Genomic DNA, 27,912 nt, shown 5'->3' on the forward strand with positions numbered 1-27,912 from the left:
ATGCAATAAAAACAACCGGGATAATGCTATACTGCATAAATATTGGAAATATGGCTTCCTTCCCTTTTGAGTTTTAAGATCAGCTTTTAGAGTCCCCCCAGGTAGTTCCATCACCATCAGAACCTTAAGGGTGGTAGTGGTGCGAGACAGGGCATTTTGTGTGATGGCTCCTAAGTTGAAACAAAATTTTAAAAAAATCCTTCCAGTAGCACCTTAGAGACCAACTGGGTTTGTTATTGGTATGAGCTTACCTAAGTTGTGCGTCATGGATGCTGTAGCTGAGATTCCTGCATTGCAGGGATTTGGACTAGACAACCCTTGAGTCCCTTCCAAATCTATGATTCTAAGATACTTCACTGAACAGTTTTGGTTGAATGTGGAAGGTCCACTTCTTTACCTTCGTCTTTAACACCCAAGTTGCGTATTTTTAGGACCCACCCTATTCTTGTGATTGCAATGTGTTTTAAACTATGTTTAATGTTGAATCTTAAGTTGTTAGTGCCCTGGAGTGAATGGCAGATCATTAACACATGGGAGCCAGTTTGCCATAGTGTTCTAAGTGTTGGACTGGGACCTGGGAAACCAGGGTTCAAATCCCCACTTGGCCATGAAGTTCACTTGTTGACCTTGGGCCAGTCACTGCCTCTCAGCCTTAATCTGCTTCACAGGGTTGTTGGGATGAAATGAGATGAGGGAGAACCATGCACACCACATGGAGCACATTGAGAGAAAACAACATCTACCCCAACTGGATTACTGTGTCCAGTTCTGCACACCTCAATTTAAGAAGGATACTGACAAGCTGGAACACATGCAGAGGAGAACAACCAAGTTGATCAAGTGTATGGAACCCAAGCCTTCTGAGGAATGGTTGAAGGAGCTGGGTATGTTTAGCCTGGATAAGAGGAGATATGATAGCCATCTTCAAATATCAAAAGGGTTGCTGGAGGGAAGATGGACCAAGTTTGTCTTCTCCTGTTCTGGAGGGTAGGACCTGAACCAAAGGCTTTAAGTTACAAGAAAGGAGATTCTGACTAAGCATCAGGAAAAACCTTCAGACACTAAGAGCTGTTTGACAGTGGAATGGACTCCCTTGGGAGGTGGTGGACTCTTCTTCCCTGGAGGTTTTTCAGCAGAGGCTGGCCATCTGTCAGGGATACCTTAGCTGAGATTCCTGCATTGCAGGGGGTTGGACCAGATGACCCTTGGGGTCCCTTCCAACTCTACAGTTCTAAGAGTCTAAAACAGACCATTGGACTGTGATTGGCAGCAGCTCTCCATGATTTCAGGCAGGCGTCTATCCCAACCCTACCTGGATATCCCAGGGATTGAATGTAAGACCTTCTGCTTGCAAGGCAGATGCTCTATCACTGTGCTATCCTTCTCCAAAGGAAAGGACACCACTGCATCCCTACTCAGGCTTTCATCAAGAACAGCTACATCAGACAGGAGTCACCTGAGGCACTCTATTGCACAGCAAACTTTAAGAAAATTTCAAAGGATGAAATAACTGTTAGGTCAAGTTTTCGCAACACACACACACACACACACACACACACATGCACACACCTTCCTCTACCAAACCTGGAGAAGGGGATTATCTCTCTACCCAAATGCTTTCAGAAGCTTGGGTGCTGCTTCGCTACAGACACAGCTTGCAAATAGCTTTCAATGTTTGACTGATTGCTTTGTGGGGAGAACATGTTAGCAACAGAAATCCTGCAGGTGTAAGACAGCCTCTCCTGCACTGACACGCCCGGCTGGGGATGTGATAATTGGTGTGATGACTTGCGGAATCTTTCAGTTCAGGCTTCTGCTTTGATTATGCAAAGGGTCAAAGGCTCAAGGACAGTCAATGCTGGCATTGATATCTAAGGCCATTTCACACACCCAAGGCTGGATTTGCTGCTCCTCATAGATCTCTCGCTTAATCCTGGTGTGCTGATGAGCCTCTCACCTCTATGGGGTACATGTTTGCAGATGAAGACAGTTACTTTACTTATATACTTTACTTATGTATTATTTTATAAAATCTTAAGTGCACATTTTAAAAACACAAAATCTGAAGCTACACCAGATTTATGCATTTATAAAATATTTGTACCACTTTTGTATAAAAATAAATCCCAAGGGTTAAATTTAGTTCTAGTCCTGCTCAGAGTAGACCCATTGAAGTTTACAGCAATGACTAACTTAGGTTCATTACTTTCAGTAGATCTACTCTGAGCAGATCTCAGTTGGATATATCATTTCTATAAAAATGCAACGACGAACAAATAAAACATCTTTTAAAAGTTAAATGAAAACAGTGCCAAAGTATATATCATAGACAGGAGCGGACGGTACAAAAAAAGGCTCACAAATAGGACTCAGGGTCCAGGAAAGGAATATAAAGGTCTTTAAGAAGTGTTTAAAGCTGGTTACTGCCTCTGAAGCCACCCAAAAGAGAGATGTAATACCTAGGAATCCCCCTTCTGTGTTGTCAAGAAGTGGTAATCCGCTAATCCATGCAATGACCAGCTGGGATTCCTTGGAAGATCTTAAGACTCAACTTGGTCTGTACTGGGGAAAGCAGTCTGCTAGGTACCCTAGTCCCTAGTTGTTAAGAATGTAAGAACATCAGAAGAAACTGCTGGATCAGGCCAGTGGTCTATCTTGTCCAGGATATTGTTCTCACAGTGTCCAACCAGATGCCCTTATGGGAAGCCCCAAAAGCAGGGCCTGAGTGAAACAGAATGCTACCCATTGGTGATCATCAGCAACAGGCATTAAGAAGCATGCTTCCTTTGTCAGTGGAGGTGGAACATAGCCACCTTGGCTAGCGATAGCCTTATCCTCCATAAATTTGTCTAATAAACATTTAAAGCCATCAGAGTTGGTGGCCATCTCTACTTTGGTCGAGGTAGGGCAATTGCAGTTTAACTATGCCATGTGGGTATGTTTAGGGCTTTGGATGTCAACAGTAAAACCTTGAACCTGGCTCAGTAGGTGATAGGAAGCCAGTGCAATTTTTTCAACACTGGGGTAATGTGTAGAAAGCTCGGTGTTCCACAGAGCATCCTAGCAGCTGTGTTTTGCGCTATATGCCACTTATTTTTATATATATTATTGTTTATTAAATTTGTATACCGCCCTTTGTCTGAAGATCCTAGTGTGGTTCACTTCTGAACCAGGATAGTCCCCAATACGGCACATGACAGTTATATAAACGTCAGGTGATTGATACAGGGACAATGCTATCCCTGTTCAAGGAACAGTGGTTGCTCGTGAACCTACCAAAGTTGGCAAGGGGACTTGAGTTAAAAACTACCCCCCATTACCTCTCACTGGATTGGTTCTGTCTCAAACCCAGATTAGGGATTGAAAATGTACCACTGTCAGATAAAAGGTCCCTGTGCAAAAAAACACATTTTGCCTCCACTTAAAGGATCTCTAAACAAATGCTGAATTGAAAGTGCTGAAGAGTTGTGTATGTATTTGTGTGTGTAAACAGGTGGGTGGTAATTTCAGGACAGTGTTAAAACCTGCAGGTGGCTCTGTTGAGCTGGCCTTACTACTGGCCACACACAGTGAGGATTCCTCCTCTTTTCAAAACTCAGTTTGGTTCTTTTTGAAGCTTGAACACCATGCTCTTTGTTGGTTTTTCTTTCCTTTGCTCCTCATCTGAGTGCCAGCCATGTTCTTCTCCTACAATTGGCGTCAGCAGTGGTGGCTGGTGCAGTTTGGGACTGGTAGGTTGGAAGGTTAGGAGCCCAACAGCAGGTGGCGCCAGAGCTAACAGCAGTCAGAACCACCTTGGTTGTTTGCACATAAGAAGGAATCTAGGTGGGACTGGCAGAAAGCAGACTGTGGTTGGTGGGGCAGTACCCTGTTTGCCCCAATAAACCAGCCTCCACTTGGTGTCTGGCTGTCGCTCCCATCATATCCCTGATCTCCAACAATGCTGAAAACCTGTTGCTTTATTCAGGACACTTATTTGTAGCCATGAGTATTTTCATTTCACTTTGGGAATAAAATTAAAGCACAGAGATTCATTGCAACTCCACCCTTGTTCTCTTCTGTTCTCTGCTGGTGACAAGCCATGGCCTGGATCATGTGGTTTAATCATAGTGGCCGTCAAGTTTGCTGGATTTATTGGTCTTCTTGTCTATTCTATTCATATGATTCAGAAAATTAGTTGAGAACCAGTTTTTTGGTTCTTGTTTTTTAAGACAGAGCAATATGGAGCAATGTGTAGCTTTGGAAGGTACACATCGCCCCCTTGTGGTTTCTTTAGGGTGGCGCATGTATTGCAAAACTATATTGATGGTAAGATTTGAATCTCAGTAATTTTTGACAATAGCAACATAACTTGATCTTGGTGTTATTTTATTATGTATTTTCATTATTTTGAAATAAATTGAATTGCATTTTCTGGGGATATTATGGACAGTGATAGGTGTATGTGCTTTGGCTGTGCTCTGGGGAAACCCATTGTGCCTAAAAAGAAAGCTTTTCAAAGGACATAATTATGATCCACATTACTTATGCAAAGTCATATCTTGTTGTTTCTTTATATATATATTTCTGTCCATGTTTTTTAGCTTTCTTGTTTGTCTTTGAACAGGGAACATTGTAATTTAAGATACATCAGTTACTGTGTTGAGATGTACAGTGGTACCTTGGATCTCAAACTTAATCCGTTCCTGAAGTCTGTTTCAAAACCAAAGCGTTCCAAAACCAAGGCACACTTTCCCATATAAAGTAAAGCAAAATGGATTAATCCGTTCCAGACTTTTAAAAACCCCTAAAACAGCAAGTTAACTTGAATTTTACTATCTTACAAGACCATTGATCCATAAAATGAAAGCAATAAAGAATGTGTTGTACTATAAAATAAATAAAACAGTATTTTAGATTAATAATAATAATAATAATAATAATAATAATAATAATAATAATTTCTTACCTGCACTGATAATAGTCATCGTTTAGATGGGAGGCTTTTATCCATTTCCGCAATCACACAATCAATTAGTCAATCAATCAATCAATCAACCAGGAGCTGAACTTTTTTGGGGGATTCACACAGTGACAAAAACAAATTAACTGAAAATCCCTCAAAACAAAAAAAGGCAAAATAAATAGCAAAAACAAAAGCACCAAATAAAAGTTCCAAATATCACCTCAGAACACTGCAATGGGAAGTGGAAGGCTTGAATTACAATGGAGCGGGGGGGACGCAAATTAGCAGCGCAACAGGAAACACAGGGGGACTCAAAACGGAGCATGTTCGGCTTCCGAAAAAAGTTTGAAAACCAGAACACCTACTTTTGCAGTGTTCGGGTTCCAAGTTGTTCGTGAACTAAGCTGTTTGAAAACCGAGGTACCGTTGTATTTTATTTCTCTTTAAGTGATATCCATTATTTCTAAATGTGCACCTATATATACACATACATGCATAGGGCTGCCTCTGAAGACAATTTGGTAACTTCAGCTAGTGCAGAATTCAGTGGCCAGGTTGCTCAACGGGGCAAGATGGTTTGAGCATATTACACAGAGCCTAGTCCAACTGTACTGGCTGCCAATTACATACCCTCCAACATTTCTCCAATGAAAATAGGGAAATCCCATTCAATAATGATGATTTTACTATCTATACCCTTCACATTATTATTATTATATTATTATATTATTATTCACATCTTACTGAGTTGCCCCAGCCACTCTGGGCGGCTTCCAACATGTATAAAAACATAAGAAAACATTAAACTTTTAAAAACTTCCTTATACAGGATTGCCTTCAGACAGCTCAGGGGTCGGATAATTTCATACCCTCCAACATTTTTCCAATGAAAATAGGGACGTCCTAAGGAAAAGTGGGACATTCCGGAATCAAATCAGAAACCAGGACAGTTTCTCTAAACCAAGGATGTCCCTGGAAAATAGGGACACTTGGAGGGTCTGCAATTAGCTGACAGTCCTAATTCAAAGCATTCCCCCCACTTGTGATTCCCAGAAACTGCTAATCAGAGACATATTGCTTCCGACAATGGAGATAGTATGTAGCCCTCATGCCCTTTGATGACTTCATGAAATAATTAAGATTAGTCTGATAGGTAGTAGATGCCCAAGGTGCAAGTTCTCAGCATCTCTTGTTGGCACACCATAGAGTCGGATGTTTTGATGTTACTGTTGCATGGAAGCACAGTGGCTTTTGTCCTTTGGGACTGGTAGGGCAGAAGACAAGGAACCCAACATTTGGTGGCACCAGATAGGGGCAGCACATCCCATTTTGCTACTTGAAGCAAAACAGGAAGTGCTGCTTGTTCCTACAGCTCCCTATCAGCTCCTGCTGCCATGGCCTGCTTTGTGGCCAGCACACGGCCTGCCACATCCACTGCTGGTAGAGAAGCAGTACCACCATCAGAGCCAATTTTTCAGTAAGTTCTCACGCAAAATGGATGCAGTCTTCCCCAAAATTGGCACCAATGGCGGTAGCGCTTCACTACTGGCAGAGGTGGTGGAACATGCATGGATGGATCTTCTGCCACCTGAAGCAACAGCTTCACCCTGCCTAATGGCTGGGCCGGCTGCAGCACCAGAGCCAATGAAAGGCAGAGCCAGCTAATTCTAATTTACCTCCATCCTCCTGCCTATTGCATTCTAGAAGGACAACACTGAGACTAAGGAGGAGGTCACTGACAAGCAGTACCATCCTCTGGACTGATTCTAAGTAAGAAGACAAGCACATGGAAACAGGCTAAGGTTGGTCTTGGGTTGAAGGGGCAGAAGCCCGTTCGCTGTAAGAGACCACCCTCCAAAAGAACCCAGGGCTGACTCCTGCACTGTCTGCATGTGAGTCAACATCAAAGCCTGGCCCTTAGCAATTGAAATCTGAAATGACATGGAGCCAACCTCCATGGAACTCTCTGTGGCTGAGCAGGTTTCTCTGTGTTTCTTCCTATTGCTTTCTGTTGTTTTTCAGGTCAACTTCAGGGCTTCACATTTTGCCAGCTGAGTGATGTGCTTTGCTTGGTGTACAAGCTGAGCAAGCAAACAGGGTTTGCACATGTAACAATCAACACTTCACACCAACAGGCCCAAGTTCACCTCTAACAGCCTCTCAATGTGAGATGAGAAAACACTCTGGCTATAATTTATACTGTTTTTCTGGAATGACACCCTAGCTGAGTATGCTTGTAGATTAGCAGCCTCCTTTTCCTGTCGCTGTATCCACCACCACTCCTAGCAGAAATTTTGATAGGGTGTTGAATCATACCCGGTTCTTTTCTTTTTTGCATTTCAATGAGAAGCTGCCTAATTTGCACTTCTTGATCCAATATGCATACTGAAAGACAGCTGTCCTTTGAAAATGAAACTTCTCTAAGTTTTGTGATGCAGTCCACTGTGAAAGTTAGGGAAATAACTTACAGAAATAAATTATATATGAGGGAATTGCTTGCAAAAATGCGCATATTGGTCAAAACTGCATACAAAAAATATGTTCTTTAAGTGGATGGATTTTCATGAGATTTTTTAAAAAATGAAATTGCTGCAGCAATGTGGTGAACTGAATTTCAGATTGGAAAAAGGGGAATCAGAGAAAGCAAGACTGACAGATCCAATTCTGCCCTAATGATGATGGTGCTGCTCCTAGAACTCAGCCATGGGTCAGAGGCATGTTTGAACCCAGAAGAAGTCTGTACATCCCTTACATAACTATTACTTTATAGGATTTTCATGGTTTAAAAAGTTAGCAGCCTGCAGTCAAAGCTCCAGACTTACCTGGCTGCATCCTGGAGACTCAAAGGGAGCTAGAAAGGAAGATTGGCTCCAGGTGTACTGGGCTCACCTGAATTTTACACAGGAACACGGAGGGCGCTGTGGTCTAAACCACTGAGCCTCTTGGGCTTGCCGATCTGAAGGTTGGTGGTTTGAATCCCCACAACGGGTGAGCTCCCATTGCTCTGTCCCAGCTCTTGCCAATCTAGCAGTTCAAAAGCCCACCAATGCAAGTAGATAAATAGATACCTCAGGAAGGTAAACAGTATTTCCATATGCTCTGGCTTCCATCTCGGTGTTCCATTGCACCAGAAGCGGTTTAGTCATGCTGGCCACACGACCCAGAAAGCTGTCTGTGGACAAACGCTGGCTCCCTATGCCTGAAAGTGAGATGAGTGCCACAACCCCAGAGTCGCCTTTGACTGGGCTTAACCATCCAGGGGTCCTTTACCTCCAGCTTACCTTTACAAAGCACTCATCACATCCGATAGAATAAACTGCCATGTGAATGCAGCCAGAAACATTGAAGAATACAGCCACAATACACTAGTCTGCAGGGGCCTGACGTGGATTTGTAGTGCTTTAATTTACTTCAATTGCACAAAATTACCTAAACTTCTCAGCACCTTGGAATTCTTTTTCAGCTGGATCTGCACCTTTAACCTTTCAGTGCTTTAACTGTAATAGTAAATGGGAGAGAAGCTGGATTTTTTTGATTATTTTTTTTTTTGGGGGGGGGACAATCAGAAAGATGCCACAACTTGACATTGAAAGTTGGCTTCTGAAAGGCACAACAGCCTTTGCTTGCTGCAGAGATAATTATTATGCAAATTCATGCTAATAAACTCTGCCTTGCATGTTGCTGAGAAGCTGCCTTTCCCCGTTAACATGCCAGTAATGAGAGGTAGATTTGTAATTCAGATGCTGGCGGTAATATCCTAAATTACTCTGCGCTATAACGGACTTTATTCATTCTCAGCCATTCTCTCCCTCTCTCCCCTCCCCTAAAATGTCAATGCAAATTGGCTGCAGCTTTGCATATTTATTTGAGGATGTATCTATTGTTGATAACACAATGAGGACGCCAGCTAAGCAGCTCTGCATTAGACGTTCTATTGCTGTTTAGGGGGCATTGGGTTCAGGTTGCATTAGAAGGTGGCCTGTATTCTCTTGGCAATCGCTTGATGCTGTGGTTTTTCAAACACCACAAGGGTTATTCAAGCTTCTTCTGTTTCTCTATCCCTCTAAGTGGAAAGTCAAATTAGGTTTTGGAAAGAAGAGCTTTCTGCTGATGGTAATTATTGTCACTGAGCTCTCCAAAGAATTAATCGCCTCTTTCACCTCTGCACATATTATAGCACCTGTTTCCAAGTCAGAAGGACAGCTAGAGAAACAACAACAACACAATCCCTGTCCTTTTCTTTTCTGCCTTCAAATATCCCCAGGATCAATGCAGAATATTCCATGCAGGTCCAACTCATTATTCTCTATCAAAGTGGATGGAAAGATTTCATTTGCATGGCATAGACAAGAGAGCACAATACAAAGCAAAAAGGAAATAAAAAACATGGAGGAAGAAGAAGAGTTTGGATTTGATATCCCGCTTTATCACTACCCTAAGGAGTCTCAAAGTGGCAAACAATCTCCTTTCCCTTCCTCCCCCACAACAAACACTCTGTGAAGTGAGTGAGGCTGAATGACTTCAGAGAAGTGTGACTAGCCCAAGGTCACCCAGCAGCTGCATGTGGAGGAGCGGAGACGTGAACCTGGTTCACCAGATTACGAGTCCACCACTCTTAACCACTACACCACACTGGCTCAGTGCCCCATTTTGCAGTTCCTTTCATCCTAGAACAGGCATGGGGAACCACTGGCCTGCCAGATGTCTGCTGACCTGCAACTCCCATCAGCCCCAACAAGCATGGCCAATGACTGGGGATGATGGGAGCTTGTTGTTAAGCAACTTCTGTAGGGCAAATGGTTTGCCACACATGCCCTAGAATTGTCAGAGTGGGTTTTCTAGATTCCTCCCACCTCCCCCAAGCAAAAAGTGAATCAGGATCACAACAATGAAAGCAGCTAAAATATTATCAGTGCTTCACCAGTTCCAAGACAAATTTGTGGTATTTCTAAATGCCCCACAACCTTTGCAGGCGCAAACTGTACTGAAAGCAGGATCGCATATAAACACACCAATAACATCATGAACACAAATCATCATGAATGTGCAATAAAAAGACTGCCCAGAGGTGCCAAGAGTCTCTCTCATTGATTGCAAAGCAGCCTCCAGAATGTAGACTGTATGTTCGCTTTTGAGGTAATGAAGTTTCATGTGAGGTTGTCTCATTTAAAAGGTCACAGTAGATAATTTTCAAAAGTTCATTCTGGCCTTTTTTAAAAAAGCAAGAGAGCTGTCTTTTGCTTGTGGAGTCAGGAAGAACTGTGCTGCAGGTAAATAAGGAATGGGAGACTGAATCAAGAAATTGAATCAGGTGTCCTGTTTCTTGTCTGAAAATTCAGAGCAACAAGTCCTGGAGAAGGGAAGCATGCAATATGGCCACTTTTCCACGAGGTGGTGCTGTCAGAACTCCATGACTGGACTCCTCCAAATCAATCTGAGATATTTCACTGTCTAGTTTCAGAGGTTTATTCTGAACTGATGTCACTGTGCAAGTGTTGCTTGAGCCCTGCTTGCTTCTCTCTGTGTGGGAGACAATTCCACCCTGCCCTGAAAGAGATACACCACCTCCCTTGTGCAGGATAGTTCAATTCTGACCTCACAATGAATATATGTAATTGAAATATTTACATTGCATTCTCTTGGTTGTTTGGGGGGTGGGGAGTTCTCAGGTTGTAATTTATTTAGCTTTTACATTTGAATTCTTTTTTTCTTCTTCCAGGCAGCTCAGGCTGGTGTCCATGATCCCCCCCTCTCCCCATTTACCCCCACAACAACCCTGTGAGGTAGATTAGGCTCAGCATCACCCAGTGGGCTCCATGATTAAGTGGAAAATTAAGTGGTCTCCCAGGATGACACTGGCTCACGTTTTGTGTCAGAGAAGACTTCCTCCCACACCCACAGCAGTGGAAGTGGTGACTGGTGCCATTGGGACTGATGAGCAGAAGGCAGAGAGTCCAACAGCAGGTGGACTGGGTGGAAACAAGAGGGCAAGTTCTTACCTACAAGCAAGCCAAGGGGAGAGCCAGTGTGGTGGTGTGGTTAAGAGCGGTAGACTCGTAATCTGGTGAACCGGGTTCGCGCCCCTGCTCCTCCACATGCAGCTGCTGGGTGACCTTGGGCTAGTCACACTTCTCTGAAGTCTCTCAGCCTCACTCACCTCACAGAGTGTTTGTTGTGGGGGAGGAAGGGAAAGGAGATTGTTAGCTGCTTTGATACTCCTTAAATAAGTTAGAGGACCCCTGACAGTTAAGTTCAGTCGCGAACGACTCTGGGGTTGCGGCGCTCATCTCTCTTTACTGGCCAAGGGAGCTGACGTTTGTCTGCAGACAGTTTTTCCAGGTCATGTGGGCAGCATGACTAAGCAGCTTCTGGTGAAACCAGAGCACCCCACGGAAACACCATTTACCTTCCCGCCTGAGCAGTACCTATTTATCTACTTGCACTTTGACGGGCTTTCAAACTGCTAGGTTGGCAGGAGCTGGGACCGAACAATGGAAGCTCACCCCATCGCAGGGATTCGAACTGCTGACCTTGCGATCGGCAAGTCGAAGGCTCAGTGGTTTACACCACAGCGCCACCCGCATCCCTGAGATTCCTTAGGATAGTTATAAAGCAGGATATCAAACCCAAATTACTCTTCTTCTTCTTCTTCTTCTTCTTCTTCTTCTTCTTCTTCTTCTTCTTCTTCTTCTTCTTCTTCTTTCACCTTCCTTCTCCTTAGTCTCAGTTTTGCCCCTTGTAAAACTCAGCAGGAAGGGGACAAAACTAGAATAAATTGGCTTTGGCTCCATCTACTGTTGGCCTTCCTGCCTTTCACCCCACCTGTCCCAATGGGTACCAACCACCAACAAAAACACCCTAACAACCAGGTGCTATTCTCAAGATCTCAGACACCTCCTTCGTAACACCCAAGCCCAATTTCGGTCTTCCTCCTCCTGTGATGAGAGTGGGGCATCTTGAGTAGCCCATTATTATTGTTTTGCAGAGAGCATGCAGCAATATATCTATATGCACACTCATGCATCCCTCTCTGTCCTTCACCCAGACAAGCTAGAAACATTATCAGAATTCAATAAAACATTCCAGACAGGCAACAACACTAAATGAGGGTTTAAAGTGGGGGCACGGAGGGCTGGGGCATGGGGAGAGTGCCAGGGGCCAGACAGAGGGGCCTAGGGGGCACAGGCCTGAAGTTCCCCACCCATACCCTGCACCAGTATGGTGCCCTCTAGATGTTTTGGATTCAAAGTCCTATCAGCCCCACCTATCAAACGGGCAGTGGAGAAGGTTGATGTTGTAGCCCACAACATCTAGAGGGCACCACATTGGTCCTGCACAATCAGAGTTACGGGGTGCAAGGAAAGCCTTCCTGAATACAGCTATATGTGCAAAGACTCCATCACAACAAACCATCATGGTATTTTCACAAAGGTTAGGGTGCAGGACTGATGGTCAAGCTCACATCCCCTGCTCCTCTGTTGACCAGCATGAGAGCAAGGAGTGGCTGAATAGGGCTCCTTGGAGTGAAATCGCTGATGGAGATATAATAATAATAATATAATAATAATAATTTATTATTTATACCCCGCCCATCTGGCTGGGTTTCCCCAGCCACTCTGGACGGCTTCCAAAAGAATATTAAAATACTATGATACATCAAATATTAAAAGCTTCCCTAAACAGGGCTGCCTTCAGATGTCTTCTAAAAGTCTGGTAGTTGTTGTTCTCTTTGACATCTGGTGGGAGGGCGTTCCACAGGGAGGGCGCCACTACCGAGAAGGCCCTCTGCCTGGTTCCCTGTAACTTGGCTTCTCGCAGTGAGGGAACCGCCAGAAGGCCCTCGGTGCTGGACCTCAGTGTCCGGGTAGAACGATGGAGGTGGAGACGCTCCTTCAGGTATACTGGACCGAGGCCGTTTAGGGCTTTAAAGGTCAGCACCAACACTTTGAATTGTGCTCGGAAACGTACTGGGAGCCAATGTAGGTCTTTCAAGACCGGCGTTATATGGTCTCGGCAGCCGTTCCCAGTCACCAGTCTGGCTGCTGCATTCTGGATTAGTTGTAGTTTCCGGGTCACCTTCAAAGGTAGCCCCACGTAGAGCGCATTGCAGTAGTCCAAGCGGGAGATAACCAGAGCATGCACCACTCTGGCGAGGCAGTCCGCGGGCAGATAGGGTCTCAGCCTACGTACCAGATGGAGCTGGTACACAGCTGCCCTGGACACGGATTTAACCTGTGCCTCCATGGACAGCTGTGAGTCCAAAATGACTCCCAGGCTGCGCACCTCTAGAGAACTAACATGGAAATATGTGGCCAGATCTTAAAGCTTATAGTCCTACACACCCTTTACCTTTGACGGGATTAAGAGGGATTTACTTCCAAGTAGATAGGCATAGGGTTGTAATGGAAGGCACCATGCCATACACTGTTTGCCATTTCATGCACCTGGAATGGTTCGTTTTCAACCATTGGCTGTGATTGGGTATTATAGGTCAATTGCGTTCCTCAAATAATATATCCAATTATGTGTCTCTCGTATAGCACCAGCCAAAAGTACAAACACTCTCTGTGCTTTTAAAATACCCAAAGCAGAAAATTAGGGCTATTTGAAGCATATCCCTATTGCCTGCAATTATGGATGAAACAGTTTCACCTTTCTTCCCCTCCCCCAACCGCCGCTACCCCAGTTCTCTCCCTTGCCAGTGACATGAATGAGCTAGCATTTTATCTTCAGTACCCATTCACAGGATGTTAATATTTAATTGCTGGTATAAGCCTGATAGAGATTTGAAGAACAACTATAACAGAGGGTTATAATATAGTCTTTTATTGGAATGTGTTATAGATGGCTGAGAACTTCTGTTTCTGCTATATAGATTATACAGTTTACCTTGTTCCAGCAGAGAAAAAGGAGGTGCTTATAGGTTGTGTGGATGGCTGAGCCAAACATATCATAAAGAGGATTTAATTGTTCAACATCCTGTGCAAGTTACTTGTAGCACTGTGGCATATATTTGCCTGTTTCTCAGGCTCAGGAAAGCTGAGCTGTAAAAGAGTTGTTGCTTCAACAGTGAAGCAACAGCTTATATTGGAGCTGGAACCTCCATCCTGCCCTGGCTTTCAATCCAGCCACTTAATTTACATATGGTTCTCCTACACTTTGAATACTGTCTCATGCAGCTAGCCAGCCATTTCCCCAATGGTTTGGCGATTTCCCAGATCATCTGCCCCAATCCATTTCTGAAATTCTTCTCAATCCCTAGCCATAATTGATAGAGCACCAGCATATATGACTCTCCAAGGGAGGGGTGTGTATCCCTGGGGAAATATGAGAATAAAATGACTAGAGTTTCAGCCTGAGACATGAGTGTAGGTAGAGGAAAAGATGGTGAAGATATAGCAGCTATGCCAGGTGAAGAAAGACTCACCTGAATATTTTCTTGGGTTTTTGTTTTTGTTTGTTTAGCTGGAAGTCAAAATGCAAGCTTTCTGAAAATCCAGTTGGGTTCAAGGTGAACCAACCATCCCAGGCAGCAGGTGATGGTGGTGCAGAGTGGGTTGGGGAAAGGTATTTCAGGGCAGACCTGCGTGTGCCACACAGCCTGTCCTAGACCCCCTAGGTTAGTTTGTGGCCTTCAGTTGGGGTGGAGGGTGCTGTCCTGTTGCCAGTGCTGAAGTAAGATCCCACTGACCATCTAGTTGGCGTTCGTGTATGACATAGGGAAATAGGTTACCTTGTTCTTCAGCTTAGGAAGCAAATGTTTTTGGGCCAGCTCTGTGAACCATCCCACAGACAGATCATTGGCTAGTCTACTATTTTGCTCTTCATCATCAGTAAAGTGATTCCAGCCCAATCGTGGATCACAAAGTGAGCAGGTTGATCCAGCAGAGCTCATCAAATTTGATTGTGCAATGACAATGCTTTTGGCAAATTAAAATAGTTGGGAATGAGAACCTTGTTTCTAGGACTCGTCATGTGGAGGATCCCATCCAAAAATGGATCAGCCACTGAGTGGGATGATGTCACAATGCAGATGAAGTCACCAAGGGAATGGGAATGAGAGCAGCTCAGTGCAATATAAGTTTGCAAGGAGTAACCCTCCCCCCACAAAAAATCACTGGGAACAGGAGTTTTTCCCCTATCCTTTTTAGTATGGTGGGGATGTTTCCAAAGATTTGGAACTGTTTTGCTGCCCCTCTCATTTGTATGTTTGCTAGGAAGAAGCTGAGGGGTGAGTAGACTCTGTGTACCATGTACATATTTTAACGTAGCACATTACAATAATTTATGGAAAGTTTCTCTGTCTCTCTCAACTGCAGAGGTGGTCAGATGAGAGGATAAATCTTTAAAAGAATAATGTTTTCAAAATCAGGCTCCTTGTCCTCGAACCTTTTGATATATGAGAGCAATCGTAGGTAGGACACATAGTGAAATATACATGAGATCTCCCCAGAAGAGAATAGCAGAGTGGAGAAAATATTAGTGTTTACATCAAAACTCAATTGGCGCACTCGTTTCAAGATGATAGTTTATTATGTTGAATGCAATTTAGTCCCGCAAGGATATTTCCTCCATCTGTGACAGACACTCACTTGCTTCTGCAGACACACTCATGCTTGCCTCTTCTCCTCTGGCCCCCGCCCCTGCCATCATTCTACCTGGAAGTTGACATTTCTAGTGTATAATTCATCCTCCCCCCCCCCGGCAATCTTCTGAAGGTTGGAAATAGGGGAAGGAATAGCCTGGTTTAGACAAGTTCACAATTTCTTAGAGACCACAGAGCCTGATCTTCAGCTGGCATAAGTTGACGTCGCTCTGCTGGCCTTGATGAGATGAGATTGCATTTACATCAGCTGAGGAATCTGTCTTTATGTCAAACAACTCTGCATAGGGAAGAGAGAAAGAGAGGGAGAGAGATGGCGGGTGGGGTAGGGGGGCCTGTGTGGAATTAAATATAAAAAGAAATCTCTGCATGATGGAATGGAGAGCTGATGCCTCACCAGCTGATCCCAGATTCTACCCTCTGGGCTTAAAATGAGTCAAACTTGCAACTGGTTTTTCGTGACAAAGCCAGTGATGTGAAGAGAGATGAAGATCAGATGGTGTGTAATTCTGGACCAGGGTTGGGGGACGTTTTTCAGCTTGAGGGCTGCTTTTCTATCTGGACAATGTTCTGAGGAACACATGGGTCAGAGGCAAAAGTGGGTCGAGGCAAAAGTTGGAGAGGCAATGCAGACTAATTTCTTCACACAACCCTCTGTACCCTCCATCCAGGAGAGCAAAGGTTATAATCAGAGTTCAAGGACACATTCAGGCAAAAATATTTGGGGTATGAAGAGGGCCAGTTAAGGGTGTGTTTTTTGTGTGGGGAGAGTTCTGAGGGCCAGACAGAGAGACATGGAGGACCACATTCACCCTCTGATCCTAAGGCTGTCCACTCCTGAGGAGTGATCAGTGAGCACTTAAGTCACCCTGCCTGTATGCAACACATTTTATCCTGCTAATCAAGGACATACAGTACGGTACATTCCATGTACAGAAGCAAACTGGATAAGGAAATCAACACAAGCAATGAGACAGTGACCTGCATCACACCAGGGCACCAGGCTAGCTTAAGGGGTATAAGGCAAGTGGCTTGGCACATGCCAAACCACTGGTAACTGGAAGCGGCCACTAGTACCATATAACACCAGTCCTGAAAGACCTACATCGGCTCCCAGTACATTTCCGAGCAAAATTCAAAGTGTTGGTGTTGACCTTTCAAGCCCTAAATGGCCTTGGCCCTATATACCTGAAGGAGCATCTCCACCCCCATCATTCAGCCCAGACACTGAGGGCCTTGTGGCGGTTCCCTCACTGTGAGAAATAAGGTTACAGGGAACCAAGCAGAGGGTCTTCTTGGTAGTGGTGCCCTCCCTGTGGAACACCATCCCATCAGATATCAAGGAGATAAGTAACTATACAACCCTTAGAAGACGTCTGAAGGCAGCCCTGTATAGAGAAGTTTTTAATGTTGAATGCTTTTTGATGGAAACTGCCTAGAGTGGCTTGGGCAACCCAGTCAGACAGGTGGGGTACTACTACTACTACTACTACTACTACTACTACTACTACTACTACAAATAAATAAATAAATAAATAAATAAATAAATAAATAAATAAATTCTTATTATCCATCAGAGGGGAATACCTAGCAGTCTCAGAAGGAATGGCAGAGCACTCCCACTGCCCCTCCCAATAACCCAGTGCCTGCTTTCCTCTGCCTAAGAGCAGTGCCAGTCATCCCACCCCCATCCCACTCCCTCGTTTGTTCTTTTGTATAAGTGCCACGAGCTAGCTTTATGACTTGGTGATCAATTTTGCTATTGAATGCCCTGGCATGGCCTCTGATGGGTTTATAAATTATAAGCCTGGCCAACGGAATAGATGAGCGCCCCCCCCCTTTCCTTTGCTGCAGGCCATCTCCGGCGCACACAGCCACTTGCGCCTATAGGATTAGCAGCACAGGGCAGGTTGATATTGAAGCATCTCACGTTAATAACAGGGCAAAATTGATTGGGGAGGGGGAGCGGAGGATACAGCAACCCACTTTAAAAGCAGCATCCAGTTTCTGGAAGGTGGATGAGATGGAACTTGACTGCCAACAGTTCCTTGGTTACTGTTCATATCGATTTAATTTTTCTTTTTTTTTACGTGGGAGATGGTATAGCATCGTGTCTAAGGGACTAAGCTGGAAATCAATAAAACCTCAGTTCAAATCTCTCCTCCACCAGGAACCCAGTTGCAGCCTGAAGCCAGGGCTGGTTAAACACAGCTCCCCGGGCCTCTCATTGTGGCCCTTGGATCTTCCCCTATGTGGTGTTGCAAGAGAAGGCCCAGCCAGCATGCAAGACAAAGCAAAGTGGTACTAGCCACAAAGGCTATGCTCTGCCTCAACAGTTGGAGGCAGTAATGCTTCTGAATACTGGTTGCTGGAAACCAAAGGAGGGCAAGGTGTTCTTGTGCGTGAGTCAGAAGCGGATTTAGGGAAATGTGACTGGTTTGGCCACACTGGACCTGGAGCCTGTGCTGAGGGCACTGAAACTGTGATTTAGAATGGAGCGTGAGAGGTGGAGAAACAATGGATTTTGCTGTTGCACAGGGAGCCCTTGAAATTTGAGACCCCCCAAGATCTGCCACTGCTTGCATCCTGCATTCAGGTTTCCCACTGGCATCTGGTTGGCCACTGGGAGAACAGGATGCTGAAGTAGATGGGTGACTGGCCTGATTCAGCAGGCGCTTCTTATGTTCTTAAGCTTCAGGCTCGATGGATGCAAGACAAAGCAGGGTTCAGGCTGTGCTCCGAATTTGCTCCAGCAAGGAGCAAGCTGAAACCTGGGACTGAACCCAGACCTTGCAGCTACTTCATCCAGCACACGATGGCACTCTAGCCTCAATTTCTGTTTACTTAGTGTATCCTACTTTTGCTGAAATCCCACGTACAGTGACTTTGGAGTAAGCCTCCTTGTTAATGCTGCAGCAAGGCTTCTCATGGGGTCTCTGCCATGGGAGCATATTCACCCAGTGCTTTTCCAGCTGCACTGGCTCCCGGTGGAGTACAGGGTCAGATTTAAGGTGCTGGTTTTGACCTTTAAAGCCCTTTACAGCCTAGGACCCTAGTACCTACGGGACCGCCTCTCCCAGTATGCCCCACGGAGGACTTTAAGGTCCATAAAGAGCAACACCCTAGAGGTCCCGGGCCCTAAGGAAGTCAGATTGGTCTCAACTAGGGCCAGGGCTTTTTCAGTACTGGCCCCGACTTGGTGGAACACTTTGTCTCATGAGACCAGGGCCCTGCAGGATCTGATTTCTTTCCGCAGGGCCTGTAAGACAGAGTTGTTCCACCTGGCCTTTGGCTTGGAATCAATTTGATTCCCCCCCCCTTCTTTTTTCCTTTCTCCTCTTGTGATGGAACTCCTATTTGTGGACTTCCCTGGCTTTTTTTCTGGCTCATGTAGGACCAGTCTAGATAGTTAGCCTTGGTGAAGACTTGACGTTTTCATCCCCAGAAAAGTTTTTGATTTGAGTTTCCATTGAAATGAGGCTGTATTTTAATGTTTTAATGTTGTATTTTAATCTTGTTTTTAAGTTGTATTTCAATCAATTTGTTTTTATATAGGGTGTTAGTCACTCTGAACCCGGTCTTGGCTGGGGAAGGGTATAAATAAAATTTATTATTATTATTATTGTTATTATTATTAAACACAGTAGGGGTTGATTCTAAGGAAACCTTTATGGCAGGGGCAAGGAGCCCTTTCCTCTATAATGGACTCACTTGGTTGGTAATTTTGGGTGCTGTTTGCCGGGGGGGGGGAGTCAAAACTGGGTGGAATCCTGCATTTTCTTTCATTCTTTCATTCTTTCTGCACACCTTCTCTCTCTCGTTCCTCCATTACCACCCCTTCTCAACATCTTGCTTTTTCTCTTTCCTATTTCTTCCTGTCCAGTGGGTTGCTGAAGTGGACACAGAGAGAGAGAGAGAGAGTGAAAGAGAGAGAGTTGGCTCTGTCTCCATCTACCTTCCCGCCATCCACCCTACCACCACCAGAGGGCACCAGTCCACTGACACTATTCTATTCCCGGGGCATCTGCCATGTCTGCAGTCTTCCTTTTTTAAAAAAATAAATAAATAATGAATTGATTGTTGTTTCCCAAAGCAGAGAGTACAGAAGTAGCCGACTGAGGCAACAGGGCAGTAGGGTGTATGTGCTTGTGCTCCGGGGCTCTAGATGGTCACTCAAGCAGAGGGCAACATTTGTTTTAGGAAGCCAAACCCATTTATATGGGACGGTGGAACTGTACTCTGAAATCTGGTGTGAGCAATGGTGGATGGTGCCCATTGGGACTGGTAAGACAGCAGGCAGGGAGACCAACAGCAGGGGGAGCCAGAGCGAACGTTAGGCAGAGGCAACTGATTCTAGCTTGCCCCTCTCCTCAGTTCTACAGGGCCAAATCTGAGACTAAGGAGGTGGAGGAAGCGGACAGAGGCAGTGCCACTCCTTGGACTGCTTGCAAGTAGGAAGGCAGACAGGTCGAGGCTGCTTGAGGGCAGGCTGAGGTGCCCCATTTGCTCTAATAAACCACCCTCCACTGGGTGTTCAGCAGCATTAGTGAGTGCAAGCACATGAGGCAAGAATGTTATGCCGAAGAGCACATCTGTGTGCACGGGTGAAAAAGCTGCTAGGTATGTAGCAAGCCTGTTTGATCAGCAGTCACTGTTTAGAAAGCTGTAAACATTCCCAAAACAGCAAACACCTGTGGAGAGCCTCGTCAGTTTGCCGGGAACAAGGGCTCCAACATCGGAAATTAATGTCTAAGGAAATAACTAGAGGATGATGTTAATAATTAAGTCTTTTAATGAGCACATAAATTTTTCTTCAATAGATTGATTCAGCGTTTCCTTTCCTAATATTGTTGCACACGCCAAAAGCAAACTCGTAATCTGTCTTGATCTCCTGCGGAAAATAAAATCGCTTGAGCCAGCCTGCCCTTGTCTCATGGGCTGGATGCGTCCATGGCACATGAAAGAGCAAGGGTCTGTGTATGAGAGGGAATAACGATGCGTGTGTTCGACCAAGTTTTCTGCAGAGAAGACCCACTGAAAAGAATGAGCTATATATACAGTGCTTTTTTCCCTGGGGGGTACTCAAGGGTACGTAAGCAGTACCAGCGCCTTTTACTCTAGAAGAAAAGCACCAATGGTTGCACTAGCAGAAATTCCTTACACAACAGATGACACCATCTATTGTGCAGCAAAGTTGCCAAGAAATTGCTTGTGCACTCCTGCTCAACAGTGTTCTGCTGGCTCAAAATATTTCACCATTAGCAATGTGTGTATGCCACTAAGTGACTTTAACTTAATACTACATTGGATACAGCTCATATAATTGGAAAGGACTCAGTGTGGAATCTGCAATGCATGATCCATCTGCAGGATCCCAGATAAAAGGTCAGCCAGCCTCTCTTTAATTGTCATATGTGGTTCTTAGGAGGATGATAGTACCTCTGAGCATGTTTTAGAGCAAATAGCCCTTCTATATCAGGAACTAGGTTTAAGGGCTTCTAACCCAAATGGTGTAGCATCCTGAGAGTCTTAGGCACATCTCATTTTAGAAATCCCTTTGATCTCAGTAAATCTGAGATGACTGACAGGCTAACCTGGATGTAAGTTTACTTATTCCATTTTCATCTTATTTTATTTTCTCTCCATCTCTCTGTGTGTGGCTCTCTCAGTCTCTCTCTGAATAAAGAATTGCCCATCCTGTGTCCTCAAGCACTGTCCATGCTGTCATAGCTATATGAGACTCATAATGATTCAGAATGGAAATTCTGGGTAAGGTGGCCAGTTTTGCATTGCCAAAAAAAGCAGATTTGCATTGCCAAAAAGAACGAGGACAATGGAAGGTACCAATTTGCATAATATGTGCATATTATAATAGTTACAATGATTTAAATAAAAATACAATGCACCCCTCCACAATGGGGAAGACACCAGGTGACATCTGTACCTGTTCAGGCAGCTGAGCAGTTGCTGCTAACTGTTGATGAGCAACTTCAGGACCCCTGCTCTCCCTCAATGTGAACTGGACAGCCCTCGAATAGAAGACACCATCAAAACTGTCCTGTGGACACACAGCTATCCTAATTCTGAGATTCTGGCTGCTTTGCCCCATCCCAATTCAGGTAGCAAAAGGAACAACACTTTCTTCTAACAGGCAATCAATTTCAGCTTTAAAAAGATAGTCTTTACATAATTAAAAACAAGGGCTTTCATGAAAGGATATTCATTAAGGATTTATTTGCAAGTCTGTAATGGATTTAGTGGCACAGTTTGCTTATATTGGATGTGTTTCTGTTCCATTTAAGCCTCCAGTCAATAGCACACTCTTAACAATCACTGCATCTTAGTGGCATTCCAGCTGAGGTTGACAGGCATCCTTTATTTCAAGAGAACGGCCTTTAGGGCAGAACTCTGCAATCTCACAGAACAGAGCACATACGTTCCCACGCTCTCATAATAAGTCACCTCCCATAATACTTGTATCTAGCTAGGTTCTACTCCACATAGACCCATTGAAATAAATGACCCTAATTGAGCCATGCCCATTAACTCCAAGGGCTTCTGCATAGACCTAGCATTGGCTGCAACTCCGTAACTCCAGAGCAAACTTTTAATTTGAAATTTGAGATGACCTACAATGGGTGTGGCCTGATGGGTGAGTCCCAGAGGGCAGACAGAATGACCTGCAGGCTGCATCTGCCCCACCCCCCATCCCTTGTCGGAGGTTCCCTAGCCCTACAATACTATTTAACACTGAGTGTAGAAAGGCGTTTGCAACTGCATCTGAAGTTCCAGTTGAGACCATGGCTACATTCACACCATCCATTTAGTGAACTGGTGTGTTTTTCCTGGGGGGGGGGGTGCAGGGGTACGCATACCCCTAAACATTTTGTGAATCTTTGTACTTTTGTCCATTTACTGTATTTATTTTCCCCGATTTGAACTATAAAATGGTGATTTTCTTGAGTCAACATGAGAGTACCCCTAAACATTTTATTATTATTATTTTATTTTAGAAAAAAAGCACTGGAGAGAACTATGATGCCACTTAAAAAGAATCATGGGAGCTGTGGTTTGTTAAGGATGCTGTTAGGAGACCTGTGTTCTGCTCTCAAAACGACAATTCCCAGTGTGGGTTTAACAATCAACCCATCATCTGAGAATTGGGGTCTCCTAACAACTTTCAGCACCATTAACAAGCTGCACTTCCCAGAAGAAGCCATAGCTGTTCAAAGTGGTATCATAGACCACTCTCACATCATACATTTAAAGTACTATCTCTGATCATTTAAACTATTTCTGAATTGGATGTCGAGGTGAAAGGCCGCCCCCATCCTTTCTTCAGACTTTAAAGCAGCCTCTCCCAAGCTTGAGCCCCCTGAATTTGTGGAACTCCCATTATCTCTGCCTACTCCCCATATTGTCTTGGGTGATTTGGGACTCAAGCTTGGGAAAAGCTGTTTTATAGCCTAAAAAAAAAAAAACAATTAAAAAGAAGCAAAACCATTTAAAAGTTTAAGATTTGAGAAAGTTAAGTGAAACCATTGAAACCACAACAACCCATGCCTGTTTTAGAAACCAACGTACCCCAAAAGCATTAAGCGAAAAGAGCCAATTTTAAATCCCATTCTCATTTGAAATGCTGGCCTAACTGCTCTAGGTGCCCCTTTAAAATAGGAAACAGCTGGCATTTCTAATTTGAACAATACACTGTAATTAAGCAATGAAGTGTGCAGTAAACTCTTTAGATTTAATAAACTTAAAGGTTCATGTTCTAACCTTGATTGCTTTGTGTCTCTGCCATTCATGTTCAACATACTGATGCCAATCAACGGAAGAATAAGCTCTGTAATTTGGCAATGAATGCCAGTTATTTTGAGCCCGTGTGCTAACATGAATGTCAGCAGGCAAGCAGTGCATGGGCATCATTGCTGGATCAGGCTGGGTCGCCATGTGTCCTGTTTTATAGAGGACTCTCCTCTGTTTGAAGGGTGGGCCCTCCCAAGCCCACTTTATAGAGAATGAACCTTGAGAAAGGAGACCTTGAAGCTGATCATCCACAGATAGCTCCTGGACCACAGACTAAGCAGCCACACAGTCTTCCCTGCCACAGTGAGATGTCTTGCATTTCTATTTAAATGATAGCAACTGTTATTAATTTCCATATACACATAGAAAATAGCATATATTTCTCCCCACACCCATAGTGGTTTTTATTTTATAATTTCTAACGCTTAGAAGTCCAACAGAGAAGACAAGTGGCTGTCGAGAAGGGCAGTGCCACAGCAGGAGAATATCTACATTGCACACAGAAGAAGCCAGCTTCACTCTCCTATGAGGACTGGGGCAGAACCCTGTCTAAAATCTTGGGAGAGCCACTCCCAGTCAGGGTAGACAGTACTGAGCTACTTGAACCAAAGGTCTGCATCAGTGCAAGGCATGCTGGTATGTTGCTATGTTAGTTTTGGCACTAACATGCAATTGCTTGGGTGGTACAAAGGAAAGGAAGTTCATGAACCATACTTTGCAGGGAAGCAAACATTTTCTGTGGATGGGAGGGGAAAAGGCAACTCAGTATGAATTTTCAGGGAGAAAAGCCCAGGGTGGGAGTACAAGGCAGCACACAAATAAAGGATGGCCGATAAGAAAGGAGATTCCGGTGTGGTCTATCATACTGCTTTTGCAGCTTAATTGCCTTTGAAACCAACCATCAGTCATTTCTGCAACCCGACAATGTGGACGTGCCTACTCAATCTTGGTCTGCAACACAAATCTCAGGCATAGTTTTTCATCTGCAACTTGAGGGTGACATGAAGGGCTCTAGTGGAAAGAACACTTGGGATGAGGGGACACCCGAATGTTGAGCAGAGTGTGTGGATTTGTATAACCAGTTTGAATTGTTTAGATTTTTTTTTATTCTCAGGTGGCTTCTTTTCTCGATGTTTGTCCTCAATGCAGCTTTAAAACTTCCTATATTTAAATGTATATGTGTAGGGAGAAGTCATTAATAGTGTCACTATGAGTCTCTAGCCCCCAATTCCAGTGTCTTTGGCAATGGCACTTAACCCCCACTCCCACCCCCCCAAAAAACCCTCCACCAATAAGGAAGAGACGTCTTTCCTTACCAGGTAGGGGAACCATATTTCTACCCAAGGGTCATATTCTCTCATCATAACTTTCCAGGGGACTCATGGTTAAGGCAAATATGGGAAGTGGAAGAGGTTGCCTGGATTCTATGATTTCAGGCAGGCCACAAGGGTGTGGTGCAGTGATGGTAAAGGGAATGGCCTGGGTGGTGGAGGTGTGGCCTGAGAAGAGTCCTGAGCAATGAATAGCAAGGCCTGGTGTGGGGAGACCCAGCTGACCCAAAGACTAGAGGTTTCTCACTCTGACGTAGACTGAGGTATGAGGTCTGCACCATTAACAGATTAACACCTGTGTTGAAGGAGGAATTCTAGCATGTGCATCTTCTCCTATTATATCTTCAGAGCTGCAAAAACCCATGCTTCACTCCTTTGAACTTAGCTTTTAGAGGTGCAGTAAAACTCCCACTGCTTAGTGTTTGTGGCTATCGATTGGCCACAATTATGTTGCCAGTGAAGGTGTGTGTGTGTGTGTGTGAGAGAGAGAAAGAGAGAGAGAGAGAGAGAGAGAGAGAGAGACCTGGGTTCTTCGAAGCAAAGCACAAAGACTTGCAAACAGACACCACAAGCCTAGATGCAAAGCTGATGATCAATATACCAACTGTTAAATAAGAGAGAAATCCAGTAAGGGTGATCTCAGGCTTTGACTGTGCACAGCAAATAGTGAAATTTGTCAGACTGGGCAGCTTTAGAAAGCGAGGGGGTTGGGAGAGGATTTGGCCAGAGGTTGTGTGAAAGAGGAAAACAAGAAGAGCAACAAATCCTTCTGTTTTCCACAGCATTGCTTTAACTAAAAGAAATAAAGAAAAGCAATTGGCTATAAAACGCCCCTGGTGGTAATGCGTGTTTACTTCATGCCATGACAATTCGAAGTCTGTTTGCTGCATTTTAAAGCTCAAAAACATTTATCCAGCTGCAATAAATGGACATTGAAATGAGATGATGAGTCAAGTCTTGGGCTAGAGGTTCCAGAAAATTGTATCCTGTTTTGCTTCCTATCATTCCTGCAAGGATCTCGGCAGCATTATCTTGTTTATTCTCACTCTGCTTCTCTGAAGCAGGTTAGACTGGAAACATATGACAGACCCAATATTTCTCAGTGAGCTTTGTGGCTGAGCAGGGTTTGGAACCTAGGCTTCTCCCATCCAAATCCCAGGCACTGACTGTAACAGCTTCCCCACTGTCTCTTAGTGATGAGTTGACAGCTGTCCAATGAAAGATGCTTACACAGTCACCACTGAATGATGCAAAGCAGAGTGCCATGTTGTCATAGAGGACTGGAAACCTTTGTAGATTCCCAAGAATCTCAGCTTTTTCAAAAGCACACTTCTAGGCTACATAGTGTCAATCAACATAAATGTGAATAGTGCCACTTGAAGATGTAGGAAACTGGTACAGTGGTACCTCGGGTTACACACGCTTCAGGTTACATATGCTTCAGGTTACAGACTCCGCTAACCCAGAAATAGTACCTCGGGTTAAGAACTCTGCTTCAGGATGAGAACAGAAATCGTGCTCCGGCAGCGCGGCGGCAGCGGGAGGCTCCATTAGCTAAAGTGGTGCTTCAGGTTAAGAACAGTTTCAGGTTAAGAACGGACCTCCGGAACAAATTAAGTACTTAACCCGAGGTACCACTGTATTGGGTACTTCTAGTGGTTGAGGGATGACGCAGTGTTTTCTTTCCAGTGTTCCTCACACTCATCTTCTGATATTCACTGGTTACTTCCCAATTTCCTCCCAGAAAGAAGGGTCACTTCCACACTTCCAGATGATCTGCTCATTGAGCATTCATTCTGATTTGCTTATGGGGAGGCTAGATGACATTGTGTCATGCAAGAGTTGTCCTACACTTTCCAGTGCATTTTCCCATCACCTTAGGAAAAGGTAAAGGTACCCCTGCCCGTACGGGCCAGTCGTGACCGACTCTGGGGTTGCGTGCTCATCTCGCTTAAGAGGCTGGGAGCCAGCACTGTCCGAAGACACTTCCGGGTCACGTGGCCAGCGTGACGAAGCTGCTCTGGTGAGCCAGCACCAGCGCAGCGCATGGAAACGCCGTTACCTTCCCGCTATAAATCGGTACCTATTTATCTACTTGCACTTAGGGGTGCTTTCGAACTGCTAGGTGGGCAGGAGCTGGGACCGAACGACGGGAGCTCACCCCGCCACGGGGGTTCGAACCGCCGACCATACGATCGACAAGTCCTAGGCACTGAGGTTTTACCCACAGCGCCACCCGCTTCCCTCCCATCACCTTACTTATTGCAAAAAGTGAGATCATTTAGGAAGTGGGTCTGTTGCAAAGACCTCCCAGTCAACTGGGCAGATTCTCATTAGACATTTAAAGAACATCCAACACACATTTTAAAGGACAAGTCTTCCCCCAAAGAATCCTGGGAGCTGTAAGCCCCGCCCCCTCACAGAGCTACCATTTCAGATGTGCTGGTATCAACCTACTTGCCTGTTATTATAATTGCACAATCTGGATTTGTCCATATGTGACTGAATCCCACCCTTCCAGGCATAGTTTTGAGGCACTCAGTGACTCCTCCGGGTCTTTAATGTTTCCACTGGGATCTTCAGTATGACAAGTTGGCTTCCTTCCTTTGCTTCAGCTGGCTGGAAGAGATTTGCAAGTGGATTTGTTGCAAAGGTTATTTGAATTCTCCATGCATTGCCTCTGCGATGGACACTTGGTCATCAGTTGCATTAAACATCGGGTCAGTCCTCCTCTCAGTGCCTTCACCCTTTGTCTGTAATTCTGCATCTAATGGTGGTGATTAGTCAGTGTCCAGAGAGAGGATGAGTAGGCTCCTGACTCAGCCCTGGCTGTCTGAATGATGTGCTCCACACAGGGCTGGGGGAAGTCATTAGCCATAGGGCTGGTTACTGATCAGTGAGGGGGGGGGGCATGCTCAAAGGAAGGAGTCCAGCACCTGGCATTAAATGATGTCTCCAGGAGATGAAAAATAGGTTCGGAACAGCCTCCAGGAATCCACAGAAACTTCTGCACCATGCATATATGAAGCTCTAAGGCTTATGAAATGCATAGTACCTCCTAAAAGGTAAAGGTAAAGGGACCCCTGACTATTAGGTCCAGTCGTGACCGACTCTGGGGTTGCGGCGCTCATCTCGCTTTACTGGCCAAGGGAGCCGGCGTACAGCTTCCAGGTCATGTGGCCAGCATGACTAAGCCGCTTCTGGCGAACCAGAGCAGCACACAGAAA

The 27,912-nt window shown here is 44.8% G+C and overlaps 1 protein-coding gene and 1 long non-coding RNA gene across 4 annotated transcripts in view; both read left to right on the forward strand.

The window, feature by feature from the left end:
- OPCML (opioid binding protein/cell adhesion molecule like) overlaps positions 1 to 27,912 on the forward strand; it is a 755,600-nt gene that overhangs the window by 294,131 nt on the left and 433,557 nt on the right. The window lies entirely within an intron of this gene.
- On the forward strand, positions 15,033 to 19,625 carry LOC308574695. The gene is made up of 2 exons (XR_014002544.1): positions 15,033 to 15,176; positions 19,432 to 19,625. It is a non-coding gene; the product is annotated as an uncharacterized lncRNA (long non-coding RNA).

This window comes from Podarcis bocagei, assembly GCF_964188305.1.
Source record: "Podarcis bocagei genome assembly, chromosome: 15".
NCBI lineage: Eukaryota > Metazoa > Chordata > Lepidosauria > Squamata > Lacertidae > Podarcis > Podarcis bocagei.